Genomic DNA, 26,940 nt, shown 5'->3' with positions numbered 1-26,940 from the left:
TTTCGTTTTGTCGTTTTCTAGTTCACTCCTAGTAAGCAGTCGAGCTCGTTGTGACGGGGATTTTTTCCCGATTTTTTACTTTGCATGAGATGAGATTTTTTCGGCCGAATTTTCGCGACCGTTTTGCTCACTACTAATACTACTGACATCGCGCTTGATAGGGATGTTCGGGGATGGATGTAGGGCGCAGGAAGGCACGATTTTATGGCAATATTATATCCTAATATTGAGGAATAAAGCGAAACGCACGGAGCCGAGATGAAATGGGCGCAATAGTGGAGGGCTGTAGGGTGGCAGCTAGAAGGCTGTAATGCAGATCCTTCGAATGGGTTGTCAGATTTACATAAAACATTGCTGCAGTTAACAGGACGCAATCAGAACGCAAATAACTTGTGACACAAAACAGAACAAATGCAAAACTTGAAGAAAACCACGCATGTTTCTGATGTGTTTTTGAGATTTCTCAACTCAGTTGGACACAGTGCGTGCCATAACCTGTTTAACCTTTACCAAACAAGTATTTGTACTTACTTGCTTTTTTATTATTATTATCGTTTTGCAACATATCCCATCCTGCATTCGGGGTTGCAATATCCTTTATCCCATTTCTCTTTATCTGCTCATTAATAATGTAAAAGGGTGCCCCGAAAACAAGCTCCACCACAATCCCTCTGCCTTCTGCCTCTCTCTCTATCTCTCTCTCTCTCTCACACACACTCTAGATCTCGATTTTTTTCTTGCCTATCCCCCCCCCCTATTACGAAATATTGAAAACCAAAAACGGAAAGACAGGAAAAATGACTGAAGACGTTGGGAGGCAATGAACTGGGTGGAAGTTTTTGCTCCCAAAAAAAATGAAAAATAAATAATAAGAAAGCTGGAAATAAAAACAAACGACGAGCAACTCCAAAAACCGAACTCTATCCCATCTCGTGCGTTCCCTTTCTTTTTCTCTCTATCTCCCTCTCTCTCTCTCTCTCTCTCTTCTTTGCTTTGCCCGTGTATTGTGATGTTTCTTTTCCTTCCTTCCGGAAAATGTCCTAAGTCAGTGAGAGGCTGCAGTGAGACCGAAAGATGTTAAAATAGAAAGTTGTATGATCCTCGGTGTGTGTGTGTGTGTGTGTTTTTTTTTTCTCGCGTTTTTTAGCCCGCTGCGTGTGAAAGCATAAAGCATGGGAAGGTTTGCGAAGGAAGGGATTACAGGACGGATAGAGGGGAGGGTGGCAGCAACAAGGCGCGCACCAGAAGTTTAGTTGAAGGATGATTGGCGAAGGACCGTTGCTGGAATGGTTTGTTTTCGCGAGCGCGAACTATACATAAGGTTTTATTAGGAGGATACCGAACGGCGGCACGGCCCATTTGTTTTTGGGGGTGGGTACAGGGAGCAACGGGGGAGGCGAGTGGGGTGGGCGGGATGAGAAGTTTTAGAGAATAGATATCAAACAGACGAAACGGGCAAGGTAGTAGGGTGGTGATGGAAAGGAAAACAGGGGGGGAGGGGTTTAAGTAAAAAAAAAAACGTTGAAAGCGTTCAGGAAAAATCCTTCCAACGCGTCGTCCTCCGCCTCTTACCGTTATTCTCTAAAGCAGCATTAGTGGTAGTAGTAGTGGTAGTGGTGGTAGTAACGATGGTGTGTAGTCGGAAAAATGGGTAACTTTTTATGTCTTGCTACTACCTCGTTTCCTCTTCTTGTTGCCTCTTTTCCTCTTCTCTCTCTCTCTCTCCCTCTCTCCCCTGCTTGGGGTTGTTTTGTAACTGCTTCTCCTCTATGCGAGTGTGCGTGCGCGAAGTTAAAGTTGCGTTTTTTATTATCATTATTATTGTTATTATTTCGCGTTGCTTTAGCGTCGTGGCGCGGATGGGAGGGGTGTCGCGCGCATCGCGAAGAACCGCTTACTTGGATCGTAAAAAAACTTTTTCCCAGCATCGAATGAGGAACGACCGCCGTGTGCGAAAAACGGGGAGAGAAATCGTTAAAAAATAAAATCAAACGCCGTTGCTGCTGTGTGTGTGTCTGTGCATTGGGGGTTTTGAAAAACGGGGGCCAGAGAAAGAAGGCTCTAAGACGATGTATAAGACTATAAAAAAGGCTGATTGTAAGATGTTTGCCAGAAGGGTGGGATAGGGTGTGTAGTTGAAAGGGGTGGTCTTAGAGGATTCGGAAAAGCGGCAGTATGAATCTTGAAACGCAGTAACAAAAGCAAAAAGGTAAAGTAGGCGCTACAAACCTGCCTGATTTTTATAGCTTTATGAAGAGAGAGAGAGAGAGAGAGGGACAGAGAAAGAAAGAGAGTGAGATAGATTGCGAGGCAAAGATGTTGATAGGAGTAGCAGAAGGGGAGCAAAAGTAAAAATCGAAATGAAAGCATCATATTTCATTATGTGTTTTTTAGTACATACATACGCCTCCGGCCCGTAAGTAGCTAAGTGCATATGTATACTGAGGCAAAGACGGTTTCTTTTTCTTCTAGCGTTGGAAATAATATATGCACATCACTTCCTTCTCCCTATGTGTATGTGTGCTTTTATCGAATTTTTAAGAAATATGACATTTTCTGTTTTGCTTAATGAGCAGAATTGAATTTGAATGATGTTCCTTTCCCTGGCAGGCGAATTGATCATGGGACTTAAGGAAACAGCATTTGAGTGTGTAGAAACGTGGAAAACACAATTTTCAAAAAATATATGTAATTAATTTTTAATAATGTTAATTAATCATGAATAAATAGAGGCTCTTTGTTGCTTTCGATCGCAGTCATAGGAATCGAGAAACAAGCGAAATTAAAATGAAAAAAACAACTTGAACTAAGGGTTTCTTTAAGCTTGGCTAATTGATTTAAAAAAGTCGTTACAGTTTTGTGCTTCTTCTTTTTCTTGACACTACAACCTCGAGAGGTCTCTCGGCCTGCCATTTCTGGCGTTCTGACACCCGTAGTAGAGTATGACCCTACGTATAGGGAGCCGGTCTGGATGAGATTTTAACCCCGGTCCGGTCGTGTGAAGACTGGCGCCATCATCGTCACTGTCACCGGACCGCCCCCCGGTCAGTGTGTCTAAAACATTCAAATGACTTTTTCTAAATTGTTTAGCTATCCTCCTATAAGAGATCCTTTGTAGAATAACTTATAAAGAAACATATTTGATTATTTTTCTCATGTAAAGAAATAAAGAAATGCTCATTTTTTCCATTCGTTAATCCTGTGTCTTTGCGTTCCTCCAAACTGTCTGTGGTCGTTTGTATCAATTTATATCCTGACGATCGATTACAATTGCCGAGAGTTATGACAAAACTTTAAGTTTCTCCCGGCATTCCGGTGCCAATCCGGCTAAAATGAGCGGCTGATGGCGCTTTTGAAAAATTTCCGTTTGACAGTATGCAGGTCGTTGTTCTGAACGATTCCCAAGAGATCTCCGCTAGGGGATAATAGAATTTGTTGGACTAATCTCCAACGGAGGACATATTCGTATCTACTGATCGCCCAGGAAGAGTTGGAAAAAATAGGAACATAGATTTTTGAGACAATCGTGGCCAAAGTCCCTAAGGTTGGTCCGGTGGTCCTTAAGAGTTCTCGATGTTGTTGTCCCAAAGTACCAGTTGACAACCAATAGTAATGTTCTTTAAAGGATTCTTTTTTCTTCCGAAGATGGTCTATTTGTCCTAAATCATGAGTTGTGCTGTTCAATATTCTTGATGAGCTCAATTACCTATGTATATGTTTGGTCCTGTAACTTCTCGTAGGTGATGGAAAACATCAAAGGTCAATAACATCAATCCGGGTTTACTTTGTGCATGCATTTTGGTACCAAGGAGCAAGTAAAAGAAGTAAAGGAAAGTTGAACCGACGAAGAATCCTTGGACCCGGACACACGTTTGTTGTTACTGGTCATATGGTGTTCTCCCTGCCGATTCGTAAAAAGCTTCCCATGCGTTTGCTACCTTCACGAGAAAGAACACCCTCGTGCTCTGGTACTCGGTTGATGGTAAATTTCTGCGAAGGTTACGTTAGCCCAGCTAAAAACAAAGCTCCAACACCCAAAACCAAAAAAAAAAGAGGCACGAAAAACGCGTCTTCTCAGGAAACCTGATGCTCCTCGAACGCATCCTTTTTTTGTCGAGGAAGCGACCGAGCGTGACACAACGCGGCGAAAGGGAGAGACACAACCCAATCCCCGGTGTGATGGGCTCATCGTCATCGGTCGGTCGGTCGGGCCCTTTCCTAACGTCACCTTTTTCCTTCAGCAGCATCAGCAGCAAATGATCAGAGATGTAGGAAGATTTGCTGCTGCTTTCTTTGCATTACTTTTTTCCTTCTCTGGCTGCCCTTTCTCTTCTTGGCGACTTACTTGCTTCTTTTACTGCTGCTGGGATGCTGGTGTGTTGTGTGTGTGTGTGTGTGTTGCGGAATTTATTTGGGGAAGGTTTCATTCCCCCCTCCCCCTGCTCCTCTCCCTCGTCTATCCTTCCCTTTCCTCTGTTCCACCTTCGGATGCCTTTTTGGTTTTGGCAGAGGGTTTTTTTGGTGGTGGTGTTGGTTGTTGTCTTGCTGGTTTTCTCACCCCTAGCAACACGGTTCGGCTGTCTGGACGGCGACGATTTCTTGACCTACTTATTTGCCGCCACATTACCGTTATACTGCAGCGTGGTGGGGGTTTGCTTGCTTACACACTTGATCGCTGGAACATGCCGCACACAGACCAACGCACGAAGCAACACATGAGCCCGGTGTGCGTTGAGTGTTAATAAATGCACGTTTAGGGATTGCCGTCGTCCATTCGATTGTGGGTCTCGTTTTTTTTTTCGCTTGGTTGTTGTTTTTGCTGGTTTCTGGCATCGTTTTTTGCTCCCTGTTGCATGATTTGCAGGATGCTGCTTTTAATGAAGATGATGATGATGACTGCGTGAAGGATGTTGAAGTTTCGGCAGATTTTTTTCGTTGTTGTTGCCTGGGACTAATGAGAAACCAGAGGACCAAACGGTACTTTGAAGCCGTTGCATCAAGTTCGATGTTCAAGGGCTTCTTGGATGTCAGTGTCAATGTCCTAATAAGTTATGCGGAAAAATGGTAGAGATCATGAAACAGAACTCAGGACTTGAAGACTTACCTTTTCCTACATAAATAAAAATCAATCTTAAGCATATTCACAACATGCTTTAAGCAAGAATATGTTCTTTTGCAAAGTAACACCCTTAGCCGGTATCCATCGTGTGTTTGCGTGCAGTTCCTGGAGCTTCCTGGAGTTCCTTACAATCCGCACCCCACGGACAATGTTTTCGCAGCGGAGCAAAAAAGGACCCATTCACTTCCTTCCATCTTCACCATCGCTTGCGACGAAACATTCGCCGTGCCTTTTTTCGTAACCGGTGTCGGTCCGTCGGTCGGTCGGTCGGTCGGTGTCGTAAGGATTTCCGGAAATTGCGGTCTGCCTTTCACAGCTTCAGCCCCACGGTAAGGGGAGGATGAAAATCACGTGGTTAGGCTTGGTGGTGGTGGGCAACAACAAGGCGCCAAGGCCGTTCGTTTGTTGATGATGCCGGTTAGAAGAAGGTCTTTTTGTGTGTCGAGAGACGATTTTTCGGGACGGTCGCGTGCGAGGGTCGATGCGTATCGTGTCCATTTTCTCCGCAGGGCTTCTTGTGCACCGTGTGTGATTGTGTGTGTGTGTGTGTGTGTGGGTTTTTCGGTGTCGGATTGGTGGTGTGAAGGTTCTTGTCTCTGCGGTTTAACCCCAGACCATCGGTAGACGGACGGATATGTCCTTTTGCTTGGAATTTTTGGGATGGTTGGGAAATGAGGGAGGAGGGTTGAGGGTTGGTTGCGATGGTGTGGGTGTGAAGGTCAACCAACGTGTTGCTTCAACCAAAATTTACAAGCATTCGGGAAATTGCTTTCCATCACCCATCCCATATACACTCCTGCTGAAGGTGTTGCTTTAAGGGTCGAGTTTAAATTTCTAAGATATTCCAGTCGGTGCGACACGTGGTTTTCTCCCCCAAAAGTGGAATTTCCCCGTGTTATACATTTTCATTCTCACGATTGCTAATCAATTAATACGCTAGTTTTCAACCTCGTTAACTATTGCTTTTGATCATTAAATAAAGATAATTTCTTAAGTACATAAAGCGTCACGAAGTCTCTGATTTTATACCAATATTTTATACCTATCAAGAAAATTTAAAGGTTTTATATAGTTTTGCCAACTTATCATTGAATTTTGTACCATCATTGAAAACTTTATAGCAATAGTGTTCCATAAATATTTATAATGATCTGATATTGTTTGCCACTACTTCTTCTAATAAAATAGAAAATGTCCCTGCCGCTCAGTATAAAGTTCAATGTATGCCATCAATCTATCTTCATCTGTTCATACAATGAAACAAATTATAAAACTCCTACCAGCTTTTTTATCGCCTCCCATCACTTGCTCTCGTGACAACAATGCTGCGAACGTTCCCAGTACCGTCGTATTGTAATTTGCTATTTAACTTTCTTTTTTACGACTTTTGCCCGTGCACGTGGGGTGTTTTCAATTCCGAAGAAGAGGACACAATACCTGATTTTTCTTTTTTTTTATTGTGTGATAGTTTTGAACGTCTATGTAGCTACCCTCTAATTCCAATAAATTGGTCTATATGTATGGTGTAAGAAAATGGTTGTTCTCTTTCTATCCACGTTTTGAGTTTCCTATTCCAACATAAATCCTGTATAGGGAGTTACAACAGGCACGGGGAGATGTAAAGCGGGAAAACCGGGGAGCTCTTGCGAATGTAAGGCTCGAATGGAATTTCCTACCCTGTAAGCGAATTCTCTCTCTTTCTCTCTCTCCGAGAAGCATCACAGCATCCGACTAACAGTTTCCAGAGATTCACGGTCAGCAAACTTCATCTGGCGAGAGGGAAGTCACACTGGGAGGACAACGCAAGGATTCGGGTTCCGTTTCTTTTTCCTTCTTCTTCTAAATAAAATCGTCCCCTTGAGAGAGCAAGGACTTGTCCGACTTAGTGAGATACTTTTTCTCTCCAACTGTTATTGCTGCCTTTTTTTTTGTAGACCGCGAATAGTTTTTCCATTTTCTTGCTGGGAGCGATACCAAGCGCGCGCGAAAATCTTCGGCTCACTACTTCGGGGCTTTTTCTTCGGCTTTTCTTCGGGATTTTACAACGTTTCGTTTCTCTCGCGAGAATTCCACGTTCCTTGTTTGAGGTACATTTTTTTTGGATTTTTTATAAGAAATTAGTTTCTAAATTTAAGTCGTTAAAAATAATTACGGAAAAACTAGCCATAAAGCAGCAGCACCGGTTGTTGTCCAAAAAGCAGCAGTTCTAGAAGTTCTAAACTACTCTCGGCTCTAAACTCGTGATACTGCATTTTCCATCCCCGCTTTTTCCATTTTTTTTTCTCTACCGTGAGTAGGCCGTGATGGTTTTGGGAGGGTGATTTGAAATACATAATAAACATAAAATAGATCCTTTTTCATCGTTCGCGTCCTGCTTTCCGTCCCTTCCACCGTACTGCACCTGTCACCATATCCTTATAATCTCTTCTGTCTATCCCGCTCTCTCTCTCTCGCGCTCTCTCTCGCTCTCTCTCTCATTCGTTCGCTTTTCCACCCCTATTAGCTTGGGTTGGCACTTTTCCTAAATAGTTCACGCTTAGTTTTTATTCTACTCCGATTTTACAGCGTTTTGCCCATTTTCCTTTTTTTTTCTTTTGCTTTTTGCTTTGTTTTGTTTCGCATCCCTCGGTTCGGTCTCTCGCGCGCGCATTCTCCCTCGATTTCCCGCTCTGTTTATGATTTGTTTTCTATTGCTCTCTCGCTTTCTCCGCCCCCGGTGGTGCTTAGCCGGGGCTGGCTTGCTTGTTTTAGAGGAGTGTGGTCAGCGGTGGATGAATGGTGGTGAAGGGATGGTACCAAACCACCCGCCACCCTACCACGTGGCTGTGTGTTGAGCCGCAGCAGTAGTAACAAACAGTTGATTGATGCTCGCGTGCTCTTCGCGTGGTGGGTAGTGTAGTGGTGGGGGGGGGGGATGTGCTGTGTAGAATAGGAGTGAAGAGCAGTGGGGGCGGCAAAAAGGAAGCGTTTGCTTCTTTAGAATCCTTCGAACGATATCGGGATGCTGGGTTAGTGTGTGTATAGGAAGAAGAGAAGGTGGGTGGGTCTTTTGGAAAATCGCCTCGCGGAATGAGATTTTTGCGCTAGTTAGTGCTCGTCGTCGTATCGCTGTTTTATTTTATTTTTATTCCTTTCGGAGGGCGATTTTTTTTGTTGCTGTTGCTGCTTCTCTCGTATGCTGCCACAGTATGGGTGATTTTGTTTCACTTGTACGCTTCTCTAGTTTCTTCTCTGTGAGTGTGTGTATGGGTCGTTTTTTTCCCTCTACTGCTTTTTGTTCACTCTTGCATCTGTACTGCCATTACGATGTTGTAAAATTTTGAGGCTCCCTTGCCTAATGCCCCCTTAGGCCAGGACGGCTAGGATGTGCTGGCGGTTTTCTGCTTCGGCTGCCCAATTTTTGAGTACGGCGAGGGATTTAGTTGCTTTCGTTCGCTCTATCCTCATCCTCCAGCATCCGATGCGATGGATGTCTTCGTTCGGGCCGCGTGCCGCGTCGTGTGTTGGTGGCATACGCGATTAGTTTGCGTGAGTTTTTCTATATACACTCTGTGTGTGTGTGAGTGTACGGGGGTTGGGTGTCTTTTTTCCCGCGTGGCCCCTTCTTCTTCTCTCGTTTTTTCTCTAGCTATACAATGTGGTTGTAAAGAATGTTGTAAAAGTGGGACGGTTGGAATTGCCGATGAAGTTGGGTTAGATTGAAGTTTTTATTTCGTCCTTTTTCTATCACGCGGGTTGGGGTGGGTAGGGGGAGCGAGGGAGGTTGAGAAGAGAGGGGGGGGGGTGGGTGGAATGCTGGGGGGTGGCAAGGAGAACACGGGAGAACATAATGCCGCGAATGGTGCGATTTTTTCTTTATAGCTCTATGTTTTTTACAAAATTACTTTGTATTATATTGCACAACGGCGCGGGCCTCAAATGCTTTATGATGATAGTGTGCTGCGCGGATCGGAAGGTTACTTTGGCAGGGAAGGGGGCGCGGGTAGGTAGGAAAGCTATAAAAGTGTTGGTGGAAAGATATGAAACCGGGCGAAGATGGGGCTTCTTCGGGTTGTGCGCTATTTTAGAGCGACGCGCCGAAGGCCGGAAGAACCGGGAGAGCCAAGATGCGACATTAGTGTGGAGCAAGGTGCAGAATGGAAAGAATTATATTCGGACAAAAAGGACAGCAAAAGGAACGGGTAACTGGGGTGGCGGGTTAGCGAAGGGATATCTTAAATAAGGGAAGAACGAGGCTGAAGCGGGCTGTAAAATCCATCGTTTTACAATTACACTTTAAATTCACGACGCAGCAACGGGCACGAGAGTTCGAGCGGTCCTATACTTTATAGGATCCCGGGGAAGATACTGCAGTAGTAGGCCCGTTTTATTACTATTTTTATGTTTTATCTTCGCCCCACCACTATGTTGTGCCGTTCGAGGGGGGTTGGTTGTTTTTTTTTTTGGTGTATTATCCCTGCGGAAATTTTATACATTTTGGAAAACTGCTGGCTGGCAGGGTGAGCTGGATGAGGAGCGAATCTTGAGAGGAGAGATAAAGAGGAGTGATAGAAAAAGCGAGAAGGATAGAAGCAGAAGAAAAGCACACACACACAAGGATGCTGGAGACAGGTGACGCAGAGTTTCAAGGAAGGGCCTAGGACATTTAGGATATTATAATCCCGGAGACAAATTTGACTTTGCATTTTAGTTTTCTGTATGTATTTGCTTGCTTTTTTCATAAACTTGATTTGTAAACATTTTTGTAAAAGAGAAACTATATTAGAGAAAAAAGAATAAAATTGTGTAGGCCATTCGATAGTTACAATAAACAATTTGCAAAAGATCTTATCACAGTGCGTAGTATATTTATAAAAGTGCTGGTTGCTTTTTCTGGGAATTTAGTAAGATTTTCCCGAGTTTAAGTGTGCTGTTTAACCAACTAACACATTTTTTGGCAATAATGGAACTTTTTCATAATATTTATTTTTCGGAACCATAAAAAAAATCATGTCAAACAACATAATCTTATAATTATGTCACACACTGTATTTCCATAAACCAATTGTTATTTAAACTTGTATAAAGAACGACTTAACCGCAAACTTTGCTCTTAAAATAGATCAATCTGGAATTGATGATAATAAATAACTGTTAATTCAATTAATATTCAAAGTCATTAGTCAAAATGCTCTTTGTGCACCAACCAGTACAGGGAGTCAAATAGAAATCCAGAACAAAAACTGAAACTAAAAAAAACGATACAAAAAAGGAAAAACTGAATAAAATAAAATAAAAACTACCCTTCCATAAAACAGTAAAAGTGTGTACCCGCAGCAAGGCCCAGTAACGATCGCTTCTGAAAGAGACCGACATGTCGACGAAACTAAATCCTTCGTTGCGATGCTGTTTCGCAAAGAACTCTCACACACTAAAACCGTCTACCGTCGTATTAGTAGTCTGTTGTTACAACACATCTTAGTTTTCCCCCGGGTGGTGGTAGTAAGTCCGCATTGGACCGGGCCCGACGGAGTTTGATTTTATTTTCATTTTGAAATCATCCTTCCGCAACGAACCATCGCCATAACTACGCTCATTTCGTAGTTAGATAAATTTTCTTCGCTACCCAACCCCCAACGATGCAACGTTGCCATGGTGTTTTCCTGTTGGGCAGGATGGTTTCTGCTCCAATCTACAGCTAACTACGATACGACCGTTGCTACCGCAGCTGGGAAAACTAGCTACCTAAGAAGCGATGACGACTACCGAAGAATCAGGCTCAGCAAACGCATTCTCAAACGAGCGAAACAAAGTTTGGATTTAAGTTTTTGCATCCTCGATTCTTTCGTTTTCATTTATTGCTCAGCTTAGCCTTTTTTCTTCACTGTAGCAAATCCAACACAATCGAACAAGGAGTTGATTTGCAATGAGAAATCTGATACCGCGGATAATACGACAGAGGGATAGGGGGGGCACTCGGGCACTTACAATTGTGAAATAAAACTAAAACCCAAGATTCCACGTTCTTCACCTCGTGGCCACCATCTTTTCCATCCCATCCGTGTGCTGTGTGTCTGCACTTGGTTGTATCCTCCGTAGCGGTAGTGGTGTGTGGCTCTGCTAATCTACCGCTACGTCAATCCTCTACACAGTAGTAGTGTGTCTTCTAACCAGCCCAACCTCTCCCATTCCACTTCAGCCCCAATCTCCTGGAACTGTAAAAAAATGGCGATATTTAAAATGTGAAACAAAGTTGAGAGCGATAAGAGAAACGCTGCGAAATGTGAAATAGATGCTGATTAGAGCGGGATAGATGTAGCGGGTGCAGGGAGAGTAGGGAGGGAGGAAGGGCGAAGATGAATAGGGGTGGTAATAAAAAAAAACCGGCGGAAAATACACGTCAAGTAGCTTCTCAATACCATTACAGCAGGATTCGGTCGCGTTTACAGCACCGATTCGCGCTAATACCCACCAATAGCTCGTCTACACCACACAGCACACATTTTTTTATAGTTGTGTGTAGTGAAGCTACAATGTGTATGTGTGTATATGTACAATGCTAGCCTACCCGTCTCTCCACAAATACCACCCTCTCCCCCCATGCATTAGAGCTGGGGGTTTTCGGGGATGGTTTCTTTTTATTCGCGTAAAATCATCTTTCGCCAGCTCAGCGAAAAGAGGCGATGGTTTTAGCTAAAACTGCACTGTATGTATGTGTTATTGAGCCACGGCTGAGCCCACCACTCGTCCCACTCTCGTCCTAATATCCTTCCACCCCTGTTCGCTTCCTCGCCTCCCACCCCACCGGCCCATGTACGTATGTGCGTGCACAAATTTTATGGGGGTAAATTTTTAATCTTTTCCATTTTCCGCCGAAGCTTAGTAGTAGTAGGTTTTCGGCGAACGTACCGCTCCCCCCCCCCCCCCATGTGGCCAACCCATCCCTTGCCTTGCCTGATGGGTGGGAGACGGGCGGGAGGGTTAGTATTGCAAAGTCGGTTACTTAGCTCTGGCAGTAATTGACGGAAGGAAGAGAGCGAAAAGAGCGAGAGAGAGCACATGCAAACGCGCGAGAGTTGTTTCTATAGTGAGTGAGTAAGCTAGAGTGAGAAGCAAACAGAAAAAGGAAAAAAGGGAAGAAAAAACTGTAAAATGTGCCAGCATCCTGCCGGGGAGGGGGTTGGGTGAAAATAATACAACAAGACACAGGGCAAAAAACAAAAAGAGCCAACTCTCTCGCTGGCACGAAGGAACGAAGCCAAGAAAGTACCGAAGAAATAAATCGCGCCTCCATCACCCATCAACCCTGGCTGAGACTGCTGGTGCTGCTGCTACCCATCTCCTTCTGTACTTTCCCTTCCTCAGCTTCCCCTATTTGTCAGTACCCCGAATCCCACCCCGAGACACTCCGAAATCGTGGGGTGTCCTGTTAAAGAATCCTTTTTATATTTCCCTCCCTCCAAAAAGAGGGGCCATGGTTGGTGGGGTGTTCGGTAGTTTCGAAAAATGTTCGATTTCTTTATACTTGCCTTCCTTACCTCCCCCCCCCCCCCCCGCCACCCTTCTTCCCTCCACTCTTTATCTTAAGTTTGGTTTTTGGGCTGCAAAACTTAATGTATTCATATTTGGCATAATATTACATGGATGGATAGAAAAGGATAGGGAAAAACGGCTCTCGCTTACACGCCCGCCCCGTGCTCCCCGGTGCTCCGTTCTCGGTTTTTGCCCGAAACGGCTGCTGGTGGAGCATCTCCGTCCGAACCATTCCTTGCCGTGCAGATTTTTTACGCCATTCGCCCATCGAAGTAGGCTGCTGCCGCTGCTGCTGCGGGTTTGCTGCGCCTGCCAACCGAATGCATTGTAAATAATTAAAATTTATAACCCCTATTTCGGGTATTTCGGCTGGGTATGTGTGTGTTTCTTTCTTCTTGTTCTTCTTCCTCTCTCTCTCTTCTCCTTATAAACCAAGACAACCATGACGACGGATAGTATCGATCGGTAAAAAATTTATAGCATCTTTTTTGAAGATTTCTGCTTTCCCATTGTTTGCCTTCCCCGTTCCGCGCTATGCCTTTCCCTTGGGTTATTCCCGCATTACATTGTGTGTCGCCGTCAGTGTGTGCCACCGAAATGGAAACTGAATACAATTTACCGTCGTGTATCTGGTGCGCTGTGGAGTTGCTTTTTTTTCGATGTTAGGGAAAACGATAGTCACTTTGTAGTTTGTCGTCATAATCTAATTTGTGTATCTTCTTTTTTTTTTATTTGCAGTGTTTTATTGATGTCCAACTATTACTTGATGTTGTTGCAACTAAGTGTGAAATAGGTAAGTAATAAAAGAGTTTTGTGTCCTTTGATTTGTTATTTATATGTTCTTCTACTGATATCAGTAGCTAAATTTTGATTCGAGTTCAAAATTAGAATTATTGAAACTAAGAAATGTTTACTTTGAAATTTGTTTGCCAATATAAAAAAAAAACCCAATAAACCTCTGAGGTTGGCTCGGAGTAGAGTAAAAGATCATAGAGACCTTAATTATTAACAGGCGTCGCCCTTGAAGAGACACTCTAAGAGACCTAGTAATCGATGGGATATCGTCGCCTAAAGGACATTTTCGAGATCTTGTTGTCAAAAATTTCCAATAGCCATTCCCGACTTTTGTTTCGGCATCGATTGATTCATTAGCACTCAGCCATGGATTGATTTTTCAAGAACTTGAGCTCAATTGATTCTTTTTAAATTTATTTTTGAATTTAAACACTTGATAAGTTACTAGTTTGATGCTCTTTTTTCAAGTTGTTAAAATTTATTTAAGGATTTTACCTGCTAGGGTAAATTGATATCATATTTTTATATGAACGCCATTTTTCTCTGTACGACATCCGAGGCATCATCATAGTAATTTTAATAATAAACTATTATATGAGTTCATGAGTTAGCAAAGACAGAGACATATTATTGATCACGAGCATTGAAGATAAAATACAACAAAACTAGCATAAGACAATCAATTTGAGAGATGATAATTTGTTCTGTTTGCATCGCTGCCTTTTCGCTCCTGCTTGATTACACCATCTTCTTTGCAGCGATTTATATCAGTTTAAACAATGCATATGGCATTTTAAAAATATAACCCAGCCGATCGTTTGTCAATCTTCTTGTCAACGCACCTACAACTACATATTATTCTCAAAAATCTCAAAAATGTGGTCACGTCTTCTTATTGCTTCCTCGCCGCCAGTCGAACGGTTTTTGGGAAAAGCCGCCTATAAATTTAATCGCACCAATCCCCGGCACTACACACTGCACGTTTGCTGTGTTGGTGGTGAGATATCGCATACGAAATAGTAAGCATACTACTACCGCCGTGGCGGACGGACCCATACACTGATTCGCGATCGTTCGACACGCACGTCATCCTGCACCACCACTACGCACAGTTTTGGGGTGGGTTGAGCTTGTGCAACTGGCTCACTCTTCTGTTTCTAATCTTGCACTGCTCGGGAAGTTTTCTTTGCAAGTTGGGCAAAGTTGCTTTCTTGTGCTAACGTGGCGTATAGGTGACCTTGTGCGCACCACATGTTGCATCCCTCCCCACCAATCTTGGGGTGGGGATTTTGCTCGTTTTTTCTCTAAGCACTTGGGATGGTAGCTTCTTGTGCGATTTTGTGTTACTAAGCTGGGAAGCGTAAGATTAAATCTGTGAAAAAGAAAAAAAAAACATTTGCAAAAATATTGGCAAACAAAACTGTCAGCTTCAATCGTGTTACGTGTGTATCAAATGCAAACAAAATTTAGTAAAATCATGCCTGCCTATATATAGCTGACGGAACCGCTCTGTTCTGCCTTGTGGCATTAGTAATTTTAGCATAAAACTAATTTTTCCTAAGCAAAATAAAGTGTTTAACTTCCATCAAGGTTAGGTACGCGCGGTCGAATGTTTTGTTATCACCACCGAGAAATCGGGCTTTCTCTTCTTCGCGTTTTACTTCACCTCTATTAACACTACTGCAGCCCAAACTTTTTCGCTCACTGATAAGATTTGCGAATTTGCGGACCCGAGTGTAATGCTATTAAGCCATCGACCATGAGTCGTATTTACGAGGTTTTGATAGAGGCTCGATGATTAGATGGATTGTGTGTGTGTGTGAGTTTGAATGTTCAGTAACGTTCGGATAGCGAAAGTTAAAATAAAAATGTCTACATTTTGTTTTTTGCATTTGATTGTGAGTGATTTTTTGTTGTTTTTGCACGTGGTGCTGACATGATACTTTATCCTATGCATTTTAGTTATAGAGGTCTCTTCTTTGTCTGTCGAAATTTCAAGGACAAAATATTCTTCTGGGTATATTCTTGTCCATGTCATGTTTGAAAGAGTCCTTGTTCCACAGAAGTACTTTTCAATCGTTTTCTATGTCTTCCTTGGCAAATTTCTGGCCACCTCGAGCCTTGGGGACGGTCTACACAAGAAATTTAAACAGACTGGCACTAAACCACTGCTCCTCATAGGTGATATGTGAATTCCAATGGCAGGTGAAATCATAGCGGCCCGTCAACGTCCTTGACGAGTACGCGATACCCATGGTGGGCACCGTCTATTAAAAGACTTCGTGGCCGACCATTATGCTTCGTTTCCTAAGTGATCTTGTCGTTCAAAGTGACATTCTTGATCTTGGGGCCTAGTCTTTCGAAGAGCTATCGACGTCCAAAAAGCCTCACCAACCATGAGGTGAGACTCCCAAAGAGAACCCTTTGTCCAAGGGACCTCGTCACCTAGCGGACATTCTCTTTAAAGCAACCACGCCGTACAAAGAACCTTCTCGTCGGAGGAACCTCGCCGTGTAAGGGTTCTTGTTGTCTAACTTCTGTTCTGTGTTCGAACTCGGGATAAGAAGTAACAGAGTATGATCACTTTCAAAGATTAATTGTATTTTTACTTCCAAATTCAAAGCTCTGAGCTGATGGTTATGATCAAATAACAAAATAAGTCAATACTGTTTTGTACGCTTTTATTTATTCAAACACAATTCGTTTCATAAAATATGATTGCTTCCCTATTTCCTTACTTGCGGCTTGCATATCCCGCACCAATGAGACGTTTCATACATGCATGCATTCGAGATTTTACTTTCCACCCTGAACCATAGCCAACTTCATCCGCTTTCATATCCCCTGTGTATAAGTTAGATGAGTGTGGTTATATGCGTGGCGTGCGTGATTTCCACCACAGTCATTAGAAGTGGTTATCACATGTACATCATCGAATCTAGCACGTCAAGCAGTAAAGAGCTTGACTACGAAGTGGAAAATGAAAAAAAGGGTTTTTGGCATAAAATAATACACCCCCCTTCCCCCCCCCCAAAGAAAAAAGCTCTCCGCGTGTGAAACCGTACGCGCATGTTTAGTTTAGTTGTTTAACGTACACTCCACAGCAGAAAAGGGGAACCGCTGTGGAGATGCTTCAAAGTGGCACGGTGTACTTCTTCCACCTTCTGTGATCCCTAGCAGTGCCAAACTTCCATCCCATCCAATCATCCATCCATCCATCCTTGTGACGGCAGTTTTTTAGTATCACAAAAAGGGTGGCCCCCTTTTTTCGCGAGATATTACAGCATTTTATTGCCATATCAAACATAACGGTGGGAGTAACATTAAACAAAACACACACACACACACACTCACACAAAAAACCGGGAAAATGTTTAGCCCTCTTTCTCGCGCACACAGCCTCACACACGAAGGGAAGGGATGGGGGGTGGCGGTAAGGATGTTGTGGGTGGTGAGTACGGTGAAGGGAACACTTACTTTTCGCTAGCGCACGTTGTGGTTTGCGCGTCGCATAGAGCAACAGAAGCAAAGGAAAGAACACAGGCACACACACACATCAAGCGCGAACGAAAAAAAAGAAAGAAAACAACCGGGGAAAATAATAATAATAAAAATACAAAATGGTCCTGAGTATATACTCCATCACACACATCTTCCTGCCCTTCCCTCTTCGCTCACCTCCTCGCCCCGCCTGGGACTGGAAAACCTCCTGCCGCCGGTTGATGTTTTTACAGCAGGTCGCCTCTCCAGTGCCGATGGAGGCACACTGCATGGGAGTCGTTCCTTTCGTAATATCATCACACCCTTGGGTGGCTTTCATGCCTTCATCCTTGGCGCGGGAGACCGCGGGAAATATAAAACTGCTATATTGCCGCTGCGCCACGCTAGTATGGCTTAGAAGCCATAACGTAATGCAGCATCAGCGCCAACGCTAATGTTAACAACAACAGCAAGTGAAGGAGAAGACAAAAAAAACCCTGGAAGAAAAAGAAACAAAACACAACCCCCTCTTTTTTATCCTACCCTCTCTCCGTCCCCACACACTGTCACCACCCCTCACCAAAGTAGGCGGAAAGGGGTATGCATCGGTTGTGTGAACCCCGGGAGTTATTTGCCCGGTGAAAAATATATTCCCTGGCAAAAATATTAAAATGTAGGTAAAGGCACACACACACACGTTCGTTTGTTGTTTTCCCGTGATCCAAGTAACCCGTAATGTTCGTACTTGATTTGCCGCCAGCCTTTCATCCACCAGGCCTCACTCGCAAATCCTGCCACAACGACCCACACACACACACACACAGCCAGCCTCGTACTGTGTCGTTATTTGCTAGATTCGCGGATTTTGTTTTTTGCTCACACATCTCTTCCAAAGTCAGATCTACACGTCGGTGGTACAGGGCCTTCGTTCCTGGTCGGTAATGTTTCTATCGGAAAAGCTGGAAGCAGCGGTCCCAGCAATGGAGACGCATGGTGTTCGTGGATATGCGAAAAAGAAAAGTTTTAAAAGCACTATAAAATAAAATAAAATCGACAATTCTCAAGGACGATCACGGTCAGCGTGAGCAAGACGGGAGAGAGGGGGGGACGGGGGCTTTGGATCGCGTGGTGGAGGAGGAAATTTTGGGGAAGGGAGTCGTTCCTTCAACCGACATTAAAAAAAGGTTTATGCGAACTGCGGCAAAAAACGAGTAACAACGGCAAGAATAACTGTCAATGTAAAGAAGGAAGATAGAGAAAAAAATTACGACGAAGACTTCCTTTACGAGGTATGGTGAAGCAATAAAGGGAAGTGAAACGAAACAACAAGCTAAGACGTACAGTGGCAACGGAAATGCCTACAGCATTTGCACGGCTGGATGACTTCAACGGCCGTTACTACTACTACTACTACCACTACTTCTATTACTACCACCACTATTCGAGCGGCCGTTACTGCCACTACTACCACTATCATATTATGTTTCTTTTTATCGCTTGCCTAAAACCGTTCCTTTCCTTACCAAACGGCGCGATACGTGCCATCCAATCTCCTTAAAAAATCGTCCTATTCCTTCCCCGGTCGCAATTCGTTTCTAGTTCATCGAGTGAAGGAAAGAAAAAACAAATTTGCTAGCGCTAAGGAAATAGTGTGTGAAAAAGAGACTAAAAGCATAAGGAAGAGAGTGAGAGAGAGAGAAAACGCGCGAAGATAAAACAAGTTAGACGTGGTAATGTGGTGTTGGTAGTGATGTTGGTGGGTAATGCAACACAAAAAAGCATTACAAGGCGGGTTGGCAATGGAAGAGGGTGGGAGATGGGGAGGCGAAAACTGTAAAAAAGCTTCCTTTTTATGTATCGAACATATATAAAAGTGGAACATAAAAAATCCGCTGAGAAAATAACAATTTCTGTAGTCACCTTCTCCCCAGATGGAGGCGCCCCATCGCTCGTTGGATGCTGCGAGACCGTCCCGGGATGGCAAGGACATTCAACAGTGATGGCGGTGGTGGTGGCGATGGTGGTAACTACATCCGACTAGCTGGAAAGGGGAGGGGAGGGGGGTGGGTTTGGAGCACGGAGGAGATTGGTGGAAGTGCCCGCTTGGTTGCGACATAGGCGCGCGCGGTGTTAGAAAATAATAACGAGCCCTAATACTCATGCATTAACTACGTCGTCCTCATCCGAACAGCCATCCAGCTTTACGGTCCCTCTGTGTGTGCGCGTGTTTGTGTGTGTATCTATGCGCACCGCTTTTTTATTCTTCATTTTATTTGAACCTTTCCCGTTCGCGCGCTCGGCCCGACCCATCTCTTTCCTTCTAAGCTGCTGTTGATTTGGCTTGCTCGCTTACTCTCACGCGACGCTCTCGATTTCGTTTTAGCTATTAAATCTCTCTTTTACTACTCCTTCTCGCATCGTTACTGCGGTTCAAATGGGTGGAAAGTGGGGGGAGGGGAGGAGAGGGTCGTCAGTTTCCATTTTTTTGCTCCTGGTTTTCATCTCATTTTATGTTACTATAACATGTTCTCAGCAGTTTAAAATTGCCCCGTTTGTCGTTGTTTTGTTTTATTTTCGCGTTTTCTTTTTGTCAGGGTTTTCCTTTTTTTTTTATTCGTGACGGAGTGGTTTTTTCAGCTCATTTTCTATTCTTTACTTCTATTTCACTATCGCTTTTTACATTTTCTTTAACATTTTTTTTTCTTCTACGTACTAAAGAGAGCAAAATGATTTTTATTCTCTTGATGAGTTTTTTTTTACATTTTTTTTATATCAAACTAAATGAACTCCAATAGACATTTCTAAGCATGCATTTTAGTGCTCGTTAAAATGAGACCGATGGCCGAGAGAGATCTTAAATTTTTAAAACCCCAAAAAAAAAACGAACGCAAACATCAATATAGCGGAAGGTTTTGGAACGTTGTACAGTGAGCGATAAAGAAAGACGATATACAAGTGGGCAAAAAAAAGTGTAATAAAAAAGATGAAAAACCTTCCCCTTTCCTTTTCCATTCAAACCCGTTGCGTAAGCTGCTGAGTTACACCGCTTCATCCCTCACTGAACAGTTAACTTCAAACTAAACACGCACTTACATATTACAACTTTAGATCAAGAACGAGCACAGCCATGATGCTGGATGGCTTCGCAAAAAAAAGGGTAGAACAAAATATAAATTGATCCTTAGCCAAGCCGTACCGTTACGCGCACTTGTGTGTGCGAGCAATCTCTGTACGAATAGAATCACTCCTGGTTGAAAGCGTTGAAGGACGATGTGCTGTTCTGAGAGAGAAAGGAAAAGGAAAAAAGAACTGCAGGGAAAATGAATATGAAGGTTGGATGGTTGCTGATGGCGTACACAATAATTACGCGTGCTCTAATGAGGGTGAAATAGGTTTAAACGCTTGCAGAGAAAAAAATATGTAGAAGTAAAATAGAACAAAACAATAGAACCAGGCAGCCCACATTCTCAGCCAACTGTTCATCCGTTCAAGCATCCTTTTTGGTTGTTACTGCGGACAACAACGCGGAGCGATGCAAACCACTGCGTCCTATTACTGCCTGGTGAGGACAAAACCCTTCAATGACAAGTTGTCACTAAAATTTAAATTTTTAATATTTAAAATATTTAAAAAAATTGAAAATTTATTTAGATCTCAAATTACTTTATTAAGTAATTGCTGCTAGTACGCAGGAAGAGACTAATAAAACAAACAAACATTTACTCGAATAATCCCGAAGAGCAACGTAAGGGTTTGGCAACCGTCCTATGATACGGTCGAACGCTCCAAAAGTGACGTGCATTACTTATATGCTTCTACACTTCGCTAGCCTTCGCGCTGTATACCCTTCGCCTTGGATTCATGCACCTGCATCACAGTAACAGCTTCACAAGTTCCAAGAAACAGACCCGTCATTCATTTCACAATCCCGTGCAAATCGTCCTTTTCAATCTCTCTTTTGGTTTGGAAATTTGTCCTTCGTACTACATCCTGTTCTGCTGCGTGTTCTTGGCAAAGGGGATATAATATGCATCAGCAACCTTGCCTTTCATTTCTTTCACCTGTAATGCAACGTGCGAAAGAGATACTGAGCACGAGGGAGAGACCAACAAAAAAGGGGTGCAAACTGCACGAATTGCCGTGCCGGTTAGCTCAATTGACACTCGAACTGGCCTCGAAACATCGTCCTATTACTATAGCAATTTCATGAAAGTTGGTCGTTTTTAAGTGAATCTTTTATTCATTATACTGGAAATGTGTTGATTTTAGTTGAATGTTTTGGAGTTTATGAAAAACATATTGCATCGTTTTTTTGTATTTGAATTTTTGATTATTAATTATACGATAAATGAAGAGTACTTTTAAGAATTTCGGATAAATAAAGTAATCTGATGGGAGCCTAACTCATTAAAACACTTCCTAACTCACACAGCTGCAGTATTTGCCTTACACATACCACAGAGATATTTGCGCATTATTCTTTCAGTTGTTTTGTTTTTCAAAGTCCCAAGAAAGCATCCCCTTGCACAGCAAACTACCCGTATAAAATATGAATTACAAAAAAAAAGAAGGGGCTCAAAAATCATCCAGCACTCGCTCCATCACAACATACCAGGGAAAAAAAATCGAATCAAAATTCGGCCCAAAAATATGCTTAGAGCTCGCTCTGCTAGGCAAAATACAAGGGCCTATCACCCTGCATGCCGGCAAATTTCGCGCAAGCAGTGGGGAAACACAAACCCCGGGAGATGCTGAAGTTGCCAGAGTCTAGTAGCTCTTGCACTTGTTCAGGGCCTGGCTACTGCACTCATGGATTCGCGCGGTATATCCTTTTAATGGTGGTAGTTACATGACTGACTGACTGACTTCTCCGCACCAGTTTCGGCTCCCGGGTGCGAGCAGAAAAATAAAATTCGCGGCGTGTGGTTCCCCAGAACTGGAGATTTTCTTTCTTCAGTTTGCCTCTCCAGTAACAACAAGATTCCTCTCTGTTTGTGTTCTTGAGTCTCTCATTGTTTCGGGGAGGGTTTGCTTCCCGCGAACCGATGGAAAGAAGGATGGTGCGGATTCGGCGATATTCGGACGGGATCGTTCCCTTTATACCGACGTTGCCGTTCTTCACTGTGTATTGTGAAGCAAGAAGCTGTTAAAAAAGGGAATAAAATCAATTGCCACTGCCATTCTTGTTCAGCGTTTGAGCCCTTCATGGTAGACGAAATCGTAGGCAATACATCCTGTGAAGCGGTTTGCTTTTAGAGGATTTTGTTTTAAGTTTTAATTATTTTAATTTTCAAACTACAAACATCCGTTTTGCACCTGTGAGCGAATGTAATCACATCTTGAACGTGAGTCTGTATTAGAACCAGATATTTTTTCCTCCATTAATGTATCCATATCCAGGAGGATTATTGTATCATTCCAAGAGGGTGGCCTATTCTTCCTTCCTTACACTATTCAAACTTGTGCTCCCTTCTGTAAAATGCAGCATTAACGCAGCACATAGCCTATCCATCTCCTACTAACACTAAATCCCTAAGCACTGCCGCTTGATAGGGCCGCAATGAGTGCCTTGATGAAATGTGTGCAAGCAGGACAGTGTGCTTTACAGCGTTCGGCCCTGCTTAGTAGTCGTCCTGGCTTAGCTGACGAACTTTTTATTTCGTATGGAGTTTGGGGCGAACATTTTGTATTTGTGCGACATTTTCCCATTTTTTTTAACGACCGTCGCTCATATTTGTATTTATTTTTATTTTTCCGCGCACTGGAGCTCCGCTTCGGCTAAGATAGTGGTGATGAGGAAACGAAGGTAAGAGGAGAGATGCTTGATAAGAGCTCAAAAGGAGACGTTACAGCAGCAGTACGTCTGAAATGGTATTAGTGATGGGCTATAATGGTTTTTCGGCGGTTGCGTCGTCCTTCGTTCGTAGTTTGCCATCGTCGTCGTCGTTGTCGTCAATATGCGATCGTTAAGGAGAGGCTGTTAGAAGAAGCGAACGGTTTATGGAAAGAACTTTCCGAGTGAGCCACACAGCAATCCGGCGGAGGAACTCGCCGTCGGGAGAAGATAGAGCAAAAAGGATAAACACAGCCACTAGAACTAGAGGACGCAACGATCAAAAAAGGGACAAAACAATCAGGGAGGGTGTGAAGCGGGCGGGAGGGAAGTTGTTTAGGTGTGCGTTTTTTTTAAAAAAGGGGGTAAAGTTTTGGTCGGTTTTCGCGGAACGGCGAAATAGGTAGGCCGATTTTTCCGATGTAAAATGTAAATGGCACGCGGTGCACGCGGGTTCGGCTGAACTCGCTCTCTTTCTTGTTCGCCGATTTTTGTTTTGTGTTGCTCTCTGCTAATGCTTAAGTATACCATACACACGAACACGGTGAGACTGTGTTAAGAGCGAGAAAGTAGGCTAATAGAAGTAGTAGAAACGGCCAGCATCATCACAAGCAGCAGCAGCAGCAGCAGCAAGTGGCAGCATCCTGAACACGTCCGATAGGCAATGTAGTTTGGAAGCACAGTACCGTTCAACTTTTAACGACACCTGATGATTATTGGAGCTGCCTTTGACAGGGCAAAGCAAATGACGAGGTAAAATTTAGATTGAAATTTAGATTAAAAGGAAAATGAAGAGAAAAAATGTTAAAAAATTAAAAACTATAACTACCCTTTAAAAATATTCAAAACTAGAACCGCGGAATTGAATTTCGAAAAAATACAACTGGCTAGTCAAGCCAAAATTAGTAGGAAAAATAAACAACCAAGCCAACCAAGTTGAGAATTTTGACAGTAGGATGTCAAATTAAATTGATTTTGTATGCTTTTCCAAGTGGTGGTGGTCTGGTGGCGTTAAAGCCTGAACGATGTTAAAGACGCCAGTTTGGGTATTGAGTCTCATCCGAAGCGTTCTCCCTTTACAAGGAGCGATTGTTCCATCTGCGTGATATAATTTAGTCCAGTAGATAATCCATAGACTAATCGGTCATAAACGTTCGACTAAACTATTTCTAAATAGATTCCGCAATTGGTCCATCGATTGCTTAAATAACTAATTTTTACCCGCTGTGCTGCTGTTTCATGTAGTTTTTGGAGTTTAAGTAATTCATGAGGTCAAATGTCAGATAAAGATTTTTTGCACAGACAATGATGTCAATTGCTTTGAGGCAGTCAGTTAGAGCCTCAGTTCTAATATCTCCAGTTTTTTTTTTATATAAGCAATTACTCCGATGCCTTACATTTAAAGACAAATGTTCACAAATGTTTCTATCAAGAGATAAAATACACATTAAATTTACAATTAAGCTGCATTTTAGAAGAAACATATAAGCACACGATTTTTCATTATGCCGTTGCTCAAGAGGATAAAAATAGGCATTTTCATCTCAACGTGTGTGTCGCTAAAATTGGACCCAGCACTGTATTCGGTCTCCGTGGCGGAAAAATCGGAAAGTAAAAGAAGTTAATTTTTTTCTCCCGTCGGTTCCGTCGGAGTGCGCGCATTTTTATTCTCTTCCCTTTTTTTCGTTCGCTGTCCCGCCACCCCCACCACTCCCTCGCCAGCATTTTCCCGCACCATAGTTGCGGGATGCGAAAAGCGAGGGTTCCTAACACCAACAACGGCCAGTCTCCCGTTTCCGTCCACCTTCGCTTAGCGGCACCTCGAAGTCATCGTGGTTCTCGGCAACCTTTCGCTCTCGTTCTCTCGCACACTAGCTTTGCCACCCGACCTTTCCCGCTGTTGGACGAACTCACCAAGAAACACACACACATGTAAACGGACGGGCCGGACGCGGGACTCACACACGCTGCGTCTTCACGTTCTTCCGCCGGCTCGAACCGAGCGGTACTCGGCACAGAGATTGAGTATCCTTACAGCGAACTGTTCGGAGATCCTCAGCCGTCCCACAACCAACCTGCCACCCGTTCGGTGGCGGATTTTTTCTTCCACTCTCGATTTTTTCCGTCTTGCTCGCGGACGCTCTCACGATTTTTTATTCGGGCCTATCGCGCGCGCGATTCTCTCCGCTGCATCTTCGTCGGATGCTGGGCTGATGTTGGTTTGGAAGGAAGCGGGAAAGAAATGGGTTCCAAGCGTGAGAGAGCAAAGGACAAAAGTAAGCTAAACGGGTGGGTTGGAAAAAGGCGATGGGTGCGGGTGGGTTTGGGAAATGGTACGGATTTTTGCGCTGTTTCTGACGTTTTCTAACGCGCGCACTAACCTTCCCCTTGGCCGCGACCAAGACGCATTTAGATGGGATGGGAGGGAAAAGGGAGCGAGGGGCAAGATCGGGAAAAGTTTAGTGTCGCTCCGTCTCGTTTCGTCCCGCGCTGCTGTCGTCCTATTCCCGCGAGTATATAATGGTGTGTTTTAGTGTGTTTTGCCCCGATTGACCGGGCGGACCAGGCGGGAGGACACGGTGGGCCAGGAATGCCTTTTTTTCCTCCCTAAACAACCACGCATCCCGGCCGCACACCGTACGCTCCCCTCCTTCCCTCCACCTCCTGCCTCCACACTCAAGACACTCGTGCCACAAATATACCCCCTTTTCGGGATGCCGGATGAGATGGGCGCAACAACCGAGGCTCGAAACGACCCGAAGTAATAATAATGGTTATATATATAAGGAAAAACAACATATCATTACATAGAATTTTCACTTTTTTCTTCACCCCATCGGGCGGACAACGAGGGCGCTGCGCTACGCTCGCCGTCGTCGTCGTCGCCGAGTGCGCCGGGGGGTCGGTCGGACGGAATAGAAAGAAAATTAGTGCAGCAAATCAGCAAAATATCTCAAACCGCCAAACTAATAGCACACGGGAAACGGACGCGGATCGACCGACCCGGATCCCGGACGGTAAAAACCGGGGCCTTTTTTACCCTTACTGTTTGTGTCTTCTTTAGTGACGACGACGGCAGTGACGACCGGACTCTTCGACTATTGAGCGACCGGGTCCGGGAAAATTCGTTGACTGGTTTTGCGTGGATTTGCGCGTTTTATTTCTTCCAATTTCGCTGCTGCTAGTGGACGGTGTGCTTCTTTAGAGCGGGGTCTTTTTGTTTTGTTGGTGTGCGCACAGTAAGTCTTCGGTTCGGTCGTAGGATTTTTGGTGGTCAGTCAACAGTAAAAGTGGTTTCAGTGGCATTCCAATCCGTGTTAAGCATTAGTGTTTTAGATGGTCGGTTTATTTCCACTCTTGGTGCGATTACTATTTTGCACTACTGTCCCGATTGTGATATACCGTGGATGTGATTTTTGTTGAGGAGAATAGTGTTTGAGTTGGTTGTGATGATCTGATGTGCGTAGTGAAGCGTGCTGCTTCAAGATGGAAAATGGGAAATCGGCGCTAGAAAGGTGGCGGAGTGGTTTGGTTTACACTAGACGGTGGTGCAAGAGCACAAAGTGTGTGGTTGGGTTTTTACTCTGACAGGTGTTTACCGAGCGAGGCAGCTTGGGCAGCTAGTGTTCGATCGAAATGTGGGTGAAACCGAAAGAAAGCGTTCGTTTGTGATTGATTTTGGCCGACTTCTTTAATGTGGGTTGCAGTCTGTGGATTTGTGAGCTTGTGCTGTGTCGCTGTGAATATTATTGGAAAAGAAAATCTGCATTGCATCTGTGAAGTAGAATATTTCTTGTTTGATGAATATTAGCATCTAAAACAAGTGGATTATAAATCTGCCAACCAAAAGCAATAAATTACATATTCGCTAAAATGCATTAAACCATCTCCTAATCTTTACTTTCAAAACCGTAAAAATATGAAATATTTCCTAAGTTTTTTTAAGTAAATTTACGAAGTCAATTTACGATAGCATAATACAAAGGTTGAATACAGAAAGGTTGATAACCGAGTGTTCACAGTCTCTAGCGAAAGCGATGTTTGCGATTTAAAATTAGCTTATAGTATTCCTGTTCTGCTAGGAATTTTACGATAATTAAGACGATTCAAAATGGGTTTTGAAAGCGTTTTAATTAAACTAAAAAATTTGACGTCAAAAAGTAAAAGACACAGATTTTTTGTGCAGATACACTCAACAGCC

The 26,940-nt window shown here is 43.6% G+C and overlaps 1 protein-coding gene across 13 annotated transcripts in view; it reads left to right on the top strand.

Moving 5' to 3' along the window:
- The window catches only part of LOC118504541 (broad-complex core protein isoforms 1/2/3/4/5), a 99,703-nt gene that overhangs the window by 39,085 nt on the left and 33,678 nt on the right, over positions 1–26,940 (top strand). For 7 of the 13 annotated variants that reach the window (XM_036039130.1, XM_036039131.1, XM_036039126.1 and 4 more), the window contains one exon: positions 13,370–13,424. The gene's annotated coding sequence lies outside the window, so the exon portion shown is untranslated. The other 6 variants (XM_036039135.1, XM_036039117.1, XM_036039134.1 and 3 more) reach the window with 5 other exon arrangements.

This window comes from Anopheles stephensi, chromosome 2, assembly GCF_013141755.1.
Source record: "Anopheles stephensi strain Indian chromosome 2, UCI_ANSTEP_V1.0, whole genome shotgun sequence".
Lineage (NCBI taxonomy): Eukaryota > Metazoa > Arthropoda > Insecta > Diptera > Culicidae > Anopheles > Anopheles stephensi.
This window is presented reverse-complemented; position numbering and strand designations above follow the sequence as displayed.